At 51.6% G+C, this 9,164-nt stretch overlaps 1 protein-coding gene across 1 annotated transcript in view; it reads left to right on the top strand.

Moving 5' to 3' along the window:
• The window catches only part of PTPRN2 (protein tyrosine phosphatase receptor type N2), a 719,533-nt gene that overhangs the window by 243,628 nt on the left and 466,741 nt on the right, over positions 1-9,164 (top strand). The window lies entirely within an intron of this gene.

Genomic DNA, 9,164 nt, shown 5'->3' with positions numbered 1-9,164 from the left:
ACCCACCCATCTCTCTACCCATCTGTCTATCACCTATCCCTCACCCACCCATCTATTCATGTTATAGGCTTCACCCCAAATCCAGGTGTCAAATAGACAAAGCACAGGTCAGTCTGTCAAGCCAACAGAGAGCATGCTAGTAAAATTAACAAACAAAAACAGTCTACAGAAGTTTTCTTTTTTTCATTTCTAAACTACTTTCAAGAAAATTCACCAGTTGAAAAGAGAAGCATTTACTTTTATGGTGGTCATAAAGCATCAACATTAAATGGTTAACTTTAAAACTATATTTCTTGCCATATGTGCCTTGGCTGTCTTCTTTTATCCACAAAAGTCAAAGGAATCTAGTACCTGAGGCTTATCTTTATTTAAACTGACTACAAACTTCTTCACTGCTGCTATTTGGAAAAATCTAGTCAAATGTGTTACATTTATTGTAGCCCTTATAGGTTGACTTGATACAAATAAGCCTGTGTTATGTCTAAGTCATTACTAGAGAGAAATAACAACTCCCAGAGTAACGCAACCAAACGGAAGCCTCAGTTCTTATGGAAAACCATTTCCGAAACATGGAAGCTTTTGTCAGAGATTTGTTCATCTTCTGCATTCTCAACTGGATGGCTGGTCTAAGAACAGATGGAGCTCAGTGTTTTCTGTGGTTAGAGTGTCATGTCCTGAAAACTAATATTCAGAAAATCACCTTGAGATGCATGATTGCTAAGATGACAAATATCAGTACATCAGTATATTGATGTTCTAAAGGCAGATAATTATATTTAATTATATATAAATAATTAAATTTAAATTATTTCACTCATAAAAGTAGGGGAAAAAGAGATTTCCAAATAGTCTAGTTAAGAAAAGGCCTTTTACGCAGAACTCTTATAAATAGTCTGGTTGGTGGAGGGCTCATATGTTTGCCTCATAAGTCTTGAGTAATAGGAGTATCCTAGAACACAAGCAATAAAATCAGTGTTAAAATGCTAGATGCCACTTCTCTTCTTTGTTGGCATGTTTTATGACCATAACAAGAAATGAGCAATTATCAGTATGTAGTAAACTATCAAATAGAACCACTGAGTGATAACTCAGGAATAAATGGAATGATATTTAAGATAGAGGTAACTATAGCTAAAATTACAGTGACGAAATGATCTCTTATCTATGTACAACATATATGGTTTGCTTATTTTGGTTAAGGGTAGTTTTAAGTCAGTGAATTCTGTAGAATCTCAGGGATATATTTTTTCATGTTATTTCCAGCCTAATTGGGAGATGACTCCTAGTGGCAATAAATAGCTTTTGTTTCTCCTAATATATTCTTCATAGGACCCATGTGAACACATTGTTCGAGTATCACACCTCTGAGGGCTCTAGGCTGCAGATGAGTGTGAAGACTCCCTCTTTCATCAGGGGAAGAAGGACTTGTGTGAAGACTCCCTCTTTCATCAGGGGAAGAAGGATGTGTGTGAAGACGCCCTCTTTCATCAGGGGAAGAAGGGTTTGCATCTGAGTGGGCAGCATTCCTTTTTGGCATTTCTTCCACCATAAATAGGAGTCACCTTTCACAATATGTGAATTTGAATGTCAAAAGGTGGATGGTTCTCCCAGGAACAATGACTCAGAAATTCCACATGCTCTTAGATCAGATGCTCCTTACCATAGGTGTGCCTGGCACAACCGTCGGGATGACACTCTCAAGATCTGCCTTGAAGTGGCCATTTACAGATTCCTCATGAGATCTGCACTCCACTGTCCAGAGTCTGGAAAGAGACAATCTCCTGCCTTGTCTCAACTGCGTCCTTCCAGAAGGAAAGCAACCAGGCTCCCCCAGAAAGCAGTACAGTGTATGGGGACTGCGTGAACCCACACAAGGCACAGTCAATTTAGAGAGTAGATTTTATGGAAGAATTCAGAGGAGGAGCAGACCCCTCCTGAGCAGGGCACAGACTGACAGCTGTAGTTCCGAGGGAACCCTGTCACATGTCGACTCTCCTGCCCGATCCTCCAACAGCCCTGCACGGTTTGTCTTCTTCCCCTGATTTTACAGGGTAAATAATGTAACACGCAAAATTGCCCCATGAGGAAGTGGCGGCTAAACAAACAATTGGATCACAAGTCTTGTAAGCTCCAGTGCTCCCATCCTCTCTACAGTATAAAACTGTAAAATGTGAAGAAGATAATAAGGTTGTTGATGTGTGTGAAAGCACTTCAACACAGATGCTAGGCGGTAGATGATCCTGATCATTCGCAGATTCTGTATTTGTGATTAATTTGTAATCCCCAAATCAATGCTTATGCCAAAGTCGTTCCTGGACACACACAGAGCCGTGAGGTCCAGGTTGCCTGAGGCGCCCGTGCTCGGTGGGAAAGGAGAGCCCTGCCTTCTCGTTTCAGCTCATACTGTAAAATACGGCTCCTCTTCATCGTCTATTGAGTGCCACATTTTCCACATTTTTTGTGCTTTTCGTTGGTGGTTTTGTTGTTTAAATAGTGCTGAATGCTGACTGTGTTCCTAGTGTTGTAACTGGCTCAAGTCCGCTGTTTGCCACTCAGAGGCTGAAAACATGAGAGTGAGGGGTGGGCGGAGGAAAGCAGTTATGACTCAAATGCTGGCAGTTAGGGAATGGCCAGGCTCATGCCTTTAACAGATCATTCCCCCTTTTTGGCTGAGTGAGGGGTTTAAGGAGGAAAAGGCATGGAGCTGTGTGTGCAGGAGAATGCCGGGCTGTGTGTCTTTCTGATGGTTATCTCATCACATGTGGAGGCCTCGTTTGTGTCATTGTGACTTCAGTCTGGGAGCGGTGGGCTACCTGTTCCTAACTCCCACTCAGCAGAGGATTCTGCAGCTGGGTCTCTCTGCCTGTTCTGTTNTGTGTGTGAAGACGCCCTCTTTCATCAGGGGAAGAAGGGTTTGCATCTGAGTGGGCAGCATTCCTTTTGGCATTTCTTCCACCATAAATAGGAGTCACCTTTCACAATATGTGAATTTGAATGTCAAAAGGTGGATGGTTCTCCCAGGAACAATGACTCAGAAATTCCACATGCTCTTAGATCAGATGCTCCTTACCATAGGTGTGCCTGGCACAACCGTCGGGATGACACTCTCAAGATCTGCCTTGAAGTGGCCATTTACAGATTCCTCATGAGATCTGCACTCCACTGTCCAGAGTCTGGAAAGAGACAATCTCCTGCCTTGTCTCAACTGCGTCCTTCCAGAAGGAAAGCAACCAGGCTCCCCAGAAAGCAGTACAGTGTATGGGGACTGCGTGAACCCACACAAGGCACAGTCAATTTAGAGAGTAGATTTTATGGAAGAATTCAGAGGAGGAGCAGACCCCTCCTGAGCAGGGCACAGACTGACAGCTGTAGTTCCGAGGGAACCCTGTCACATGTCGACTCTCCTGCCCGATCCTCCAACAGCCCTGCACGGTTTGTCTTCTTCCCCTGATTTTACAGGGTAAATAATGTAACACGCAAAATTGCCCCATGAGGAAGTGGCGGCTAAACAAACAATTGGATCACAAGTCTTGTAAGCTCCAGTGCTCCCATCCTCTCTACAGTATAAAACTGTAAAATGTGAAGAAGATAATAAGGTTGTTGATGTGTGTGAAAGCACTTCAACACAGATGCTAGGCGGTAGATGATCCTGATCATTCGCAGATTCTGTATTTGTGATTAATTTGTAATCCCCAAATCAATGCTTATGCCAAAGTCGTTCCTGGACACACACAGAGCCGTGAGGTCCAGGTTGCCTGAGGCGCCCGTGCTCGGTGGGAAAGGAGAGCCCTGCCTTCTCGTTTCAGCTCATACTGTAAAATACGGCTCCTCTTCATCGTCTATTGAGTGCCACATTTTCCACATTTTTTGTGCTTTTCGTTGGTGGTTTTGTTGTTTAAATAGTGCTGAATGCTGACTGTGTTCCTAGTGTTGTAACTGGCTCAAGTCCGCTGTTTGCCACTCAGAGGCTGAAAACATGAGAGTGAGGGGTGGGCGGAGGAAAGCAGTTATGACTCAAATGCTGGCAGTTAGGGAATGGCCAGGCTCATGCCTTTAACAGATCATTCCCCTTTTGGCTGAGTGAGGGGTTTAAGGAGGAAAAGGCATGGAGCTGTGTGTGCAGGAGAATGCCGGGCTGTGTGTCTTTCTGATGGTTATCTCATCACATGTGGAGGCCTCGTTTGTGTCATTGTGACTTCAGTCTGGGAGCGGTGGGCTACCTGTTCCTAACTCCCACTCAGCAGAGGATTCTGCAGCTGGGTCTCTCTGCCTGTTCTGTTTGAAGATTGGCCCCTGGAATTTCTAAGCAAGTCCGTAATTCGATAGGTGAGCACTGTGTAAGGAGTGCCTGGTGGAGAAGGGGCCATGAAGAATTTCACAGTATGCTTCAAAGTCGAAGCAGGAATGGGAAGGAAGTGTGCTAATTGTGTGTGAGGCTGGGACACATGGTGACAACATGCCTGATGGAGAAGACATCCGTGTGGATGGGCGTCGTGCGCGTGGACAGGCGTCGTGCGCGTGGACGGACGTCGTGGGTGTGGACGGGCGTCGTGTGCGTGGGTGGGCATCGTGGGCGTGGGTGGGCGTCACGCGCGTGGGTGGGCATCGGTGTAGATAGGCGTCGTGGGTGTGGACGGGCGTCGTGCGCGTGGGTGGACGTCGCGGGCGTGGGTGGACGTCGCGCGTGTGGGTGGGCGTCAGTGTGGATGGGCGTTGTGGGTGTGGATGGGCGTCGTGGGTGTGGACGGGCGTCGTGCGCGTGGGTGGGCGTTGCGGGCGTGGGTGGGCGTCACGCGCATGGGTGGGCACCGGTGTGGATAGGCGTCGTGGGCGTGGACGGGCATCGTGCGCGTGGGTGGACGTCGCGGGCGTGGGTGGACGTCGCGCGTGTGGGTGGGCGTCAGTGTGGATGGGCGTTGTGGGTGTGGATGGGCGTCGTGGGTGTGGACGGGCGTCGTGCGCGTGGGTGGGCGTTGCGGGCGTGGGTGGGCGTCACGCGCATGGGTGGGCACCGGTGTGGATAGGCGTCGTGGGCGTGGACGGGCGTCGTGTGCGTGGGTGGACGTCGCGGGCGTGGGTGGATGTCGCACGTGTGGGTGGGCGTCAGTGTGGGTGGGCGTCAGTGTGGATGGGCGTCGTGGGTGTGGATGGGCGTCGTGCGCGTGCGTGGGCATCGCGGGCGTGGGTGGGCGTCGCGCGTGGGTGGGCATCGGTGTAGATAGGCGTCGTGGGTGTGGACGGGCGTCGTGCGCGTGGGTGGGCGTTGCGGGCATGGGTGGGCGTCACGCGCATGGGTGGGCACCGGTGTGGATAGGCGTCGTGGGTGTGGACGGGCGTCGTGCGCGTGGGTGGACGTCACGGGCGTGGGTGGATGTCGCACGTGTGGGTGGGCGTCAGTGTGGGTGGGCGTCAGTGTGGATGGGCGTCGTGGGTGTGGATGGGCGTCGTGCGCGTGCGTGGGCATCGCGGGCGTGGGTGGGCGTCACGCGCGTGGGTGGGCATCGGTGTAGATAGGCGTCGTGGGTGTGGACGGGCGTCGTGCGCGTGGGTGGGCGTTGCGGGCATGGGTGGGCGTCACGCGCATGGGTGGGCACCGGTGTGGATAGGCGTCGTGGGTGTGGACGGGCGTCGTGCGCGTGGGTGGACGTCACGGGCGTGGGTGGATGTCGCACGTGTGGGTGGGCGTCAGTGTGGGTGGGCGTCAGTGTGGATGGGCGTCGTGGGTGTGGATGGGCGTCGTGGGTGTGGATGGGCGTCGTGGGGGCATGCTGGGAGCTCGGCATTCATAACTCAACCACACACATTCAATGAGTCTGAGTAGAAACACACATAAAACAAGGTAATATGCCCATCAGTTGACAAAACACTGTCCAGAGGCTCACAGGAGCCTCACCCTGTTTCCCTTAGGAACAATGGCTCAGTATCTGCTTTCTGATGACTTTGGAGGACACAGCTGCGTGGAAGAGTGAGAACTGAGTGTAGTATTCTCAGTCATTGTTTGCTGAATCTGAATGAAAATCTGAAAGTAAAAATTAATAATTGTTTCTTCGTTAAACCCGGATGTTTCCATATAACTTAATGTCTGGGTTTCCATATGTCTGCCTCGATAATTTTTACCGGATCGTAACCCTAATTCTTTGCTGCCGCTTTAACTGCGGTAGATCTGGTACGCGTATGCCCGACACGCCGTGTGTGACAGACGCCTGTTGTCAGGAAGCAAACGTGCTCAAGAAAAACTTGCCTTCTCCCCGAGAGCTGTAACGCCAGGTGCGATGCTTGCTCCTAAGAGACTCTGCAGGCTCCAGGCATCCGTGTTTTCCTTTTTATTTCCTGATTAGCACAGAAAGTCCCCTTTTTAGGCCAGCAATAAGCACATGGGATTCACTCAATTTCCCCCAAATGTCTAAAGAGACAGAAAGCTCAACAAGATGGCAGAGACAACCAAGGCTGCCTGGTTAGAAAGAAGTTGGTGGGGAGGCTGACCTTACTCCCTCCCCAGAAGCCTCTCACCTGGACCACACAGCACTCAGCCATCTGCCACCTGCACAGCAGACGTGGGTGGGGGGCGGGGTGGTAACAAATGCCAGGGCAAGTTCTTCCTGCGGGGAGGAATCTCTGCTGCTGATGGTGCTGGGGACAGAGCCAGCAGCTCAGCTCTGGAGCACCCAGTGTCACCCCTGTTTACTGCAGACCCGCCGGGCCTGGGCACCAGAGTTTATTGAAAACCAGAGTCTCCTAGGCAGAGCAAGTCCAAGAGGACCTGTGGGTCTTGCCACACTTGACAGCTGAGTAAACTGAGGCCCAGCGGAAAGGCCCAGGAGGGCCACAGAACAGTGACTCACGGAGTCAGACCTGCAGCGGGGCCTCGGGATGGAGACTTCCTCCCACATCAGGGCAGCCGCTGTGGGTTTGAGGGAAGAGCTTGCGTATATCCAAGTTAGGGAAGGTTGTGCAGGTGGGGTCACGTTACCACCCTCTGAGTCTTCTCTGGAGATGGCTCCTCATGCCCCGTCCTCCCACAGGGTTCCTGAGAGCCCAAGGGCCAGAGCCAGGGCTCAGCGCATCGTGGCCACAGGCCCTGGGTCTCGCTGGTGCTGACAGCGGAGGTCACTGGGTGCTCACCGCCTGCGAGATATGCCCCGAGGGTGTCAGGAGCACTCCCTGGCGACCACCATGGCCCCACGCGATGGCGACGCTCGGCTTGCATGTGAGGGAGGGCGCGGGCTATGTGGGCCCCTCCTGCAGCCCCCACCGGGAAAGACCGGGCCACGTATCGGTCACATGCTTCTTCATAGCACAGGCGGCTGGGTTTTTGGACTCTGAGAAACCAAGAACCTCCTCCTCACAGCCCTTAGAGGGAACTTTCAGCACCTGAGGGAAAAATTAGGTTTAGGAAATTCCAATCCCATCTGTCAGGGAATCTTCAGATGTGGTCAAGACGCGCAGTTTCACAGAAGCTGTGTGTAAGCTGGAAGCCCTGTGCTGAGCTCTCTGTCCTCGGCGCTGTTTTGGGGGTACATGAGTGCTGCTTGTGTTAATGAGGACTTCCTCTTAATTCTAGAAAACCATTCAACCGAAATGTCGAACCGGTCACAAATATGAATCGATCGTCCTCTGCGTGGGTGGGGCCCTGGCAGGAATCATGCTTCAAAGAGCCCCTCCTCTGCTCGGGAAGAAGGAAAACATCTATAAAACGTCTGATGTGCCATTTGAGCACTAAGCGTCAGGCACTCAGGGCCCTGCTGGAAGATTCTGGAGACAGGGAGGATGGGCCACTCTCACAGTCCTCACTCGGGAGTCGGGCTTTGAGAGGGGGCAGAACTCAGCACTCATGAGTCGTTGGCAGGAGAGCTGCCGTCCAGGGAGGGAGTGGCCTCCTCCTATCTGAGGGCCCATAGTGGGGACCAGCAGAGGGCCCAGCCGAGGCACCGTAGACAGGCCTGGGGCCTGCAGCTGAGACTTTAACCTGGGCTCGAGGAGACACCAGCTCCTGCTCTGTGGTCATCTCTGGAGGCGACTTCCAAGGACATTTTGCGTGCAGTAGAGCTGGACGCAGGAAGTCACTCCGCTCTGCTGTGACAGGGCACAGGCTTGGGCTAGAAGGATCACAGTGGGAACCAAGAGACAGTGGTGGATGTGGTGCATTTTCCAAGGGTTTCCGCAGAATTTGGTGACTAGCTGGATATTTCTGGCATAAGGAAGCCAAAGGGAATATCCGTAAGGTTAGAACGCTGTTTGCTCCTCAGAGCAGGCGCTGATTCAAGGCAGACCTTGCTGAGTTCAAAGTGATGCTAAGACTTCCACGTGGAATGTTCAGCCATGGCCGTGGTGTTAGGATGGTAACTGTGCTGCCCCGCAATGACACGGCAGTGCCCTCCACCAAGGACTTGCACGCGGGGGAGCTGCCCCTGGCCGGGAGAATGAGCAAAAATCCCAGGGAGGAAGACCAGAGGTTGGGACTAAGGTATCATGAGCGCAGATATTTGAATCACAAATACATGTGAGGTTGAAAGGATTTTGGGTGCAACGTCCATGGCCTGGGTGTCATATGCTGCCTTAGGATGAGCCTGTGGTGGAGGGAGGGAGGGTAGGCGGGTGCAGGGGAGGGAGGGGAGGCGGCCAACCTGTGGCACTTCTGACCAGCTGGGCTTGTACCCGTCAGCAAGGGTGTGTGGCTGCAGTGGGGACAGCAAGGGACCCTGGGCCACATGGTACCCACAGTTTAACGGCTTAGATGGGAGTGCAGGCACCTCCCAGGGACCAGGAGGCAACAGTCTTAGCTGCCATCGCCCACCTCAATTGGGTCCTCTTCGCATTTCCTGTCTGTGCTGGGGATTTACTCCTTAGAAGACATTTAAGGGGTCCGTTCCGGGAAGAGCTGTCTAGGCTGTCATCTGTGGACATGGGGTCGGTCCATCTGTCTTTGGGAACGGACCCTGGATTCCTAATTCATTTTGAGATGGCTGTAGGCAGAATAACCAGTTCCTACTGCATATGGGGTCTTCAGATGAATTAGATGGTTTAAAAAGTAATGTAGTTTTTCAAAATTGTGGTTGACATAGCATTTAGGAAGCTCCAAACAATTTTGATGATTCCTGTCTAGCAATTCCCTGCCAGTTGTTTTTATACAGAGTAGTTCTTAATGACTTTGGTAGTTTTTTAAA

This window comes from Rhinopithecus bieti, unplaced genomic scaffold, assembly GCF_001698545.2.
Source record: "Rhinopithecus bieti isolate Rb0 unplaced genomic scaffold, ASM169854v2 scaffold_60909, whole genome shotgun sequence".
Taxonomy (NCBI): Eukaryota; Metazoa; Chordata; class Mammalia; order Primates; family Cercopithecidae; genus Rhinopithecus; species Rhinopithecus bieti.
This window is presented reverse-complemented; position numbering and strand designations above follow the sequence as displayed.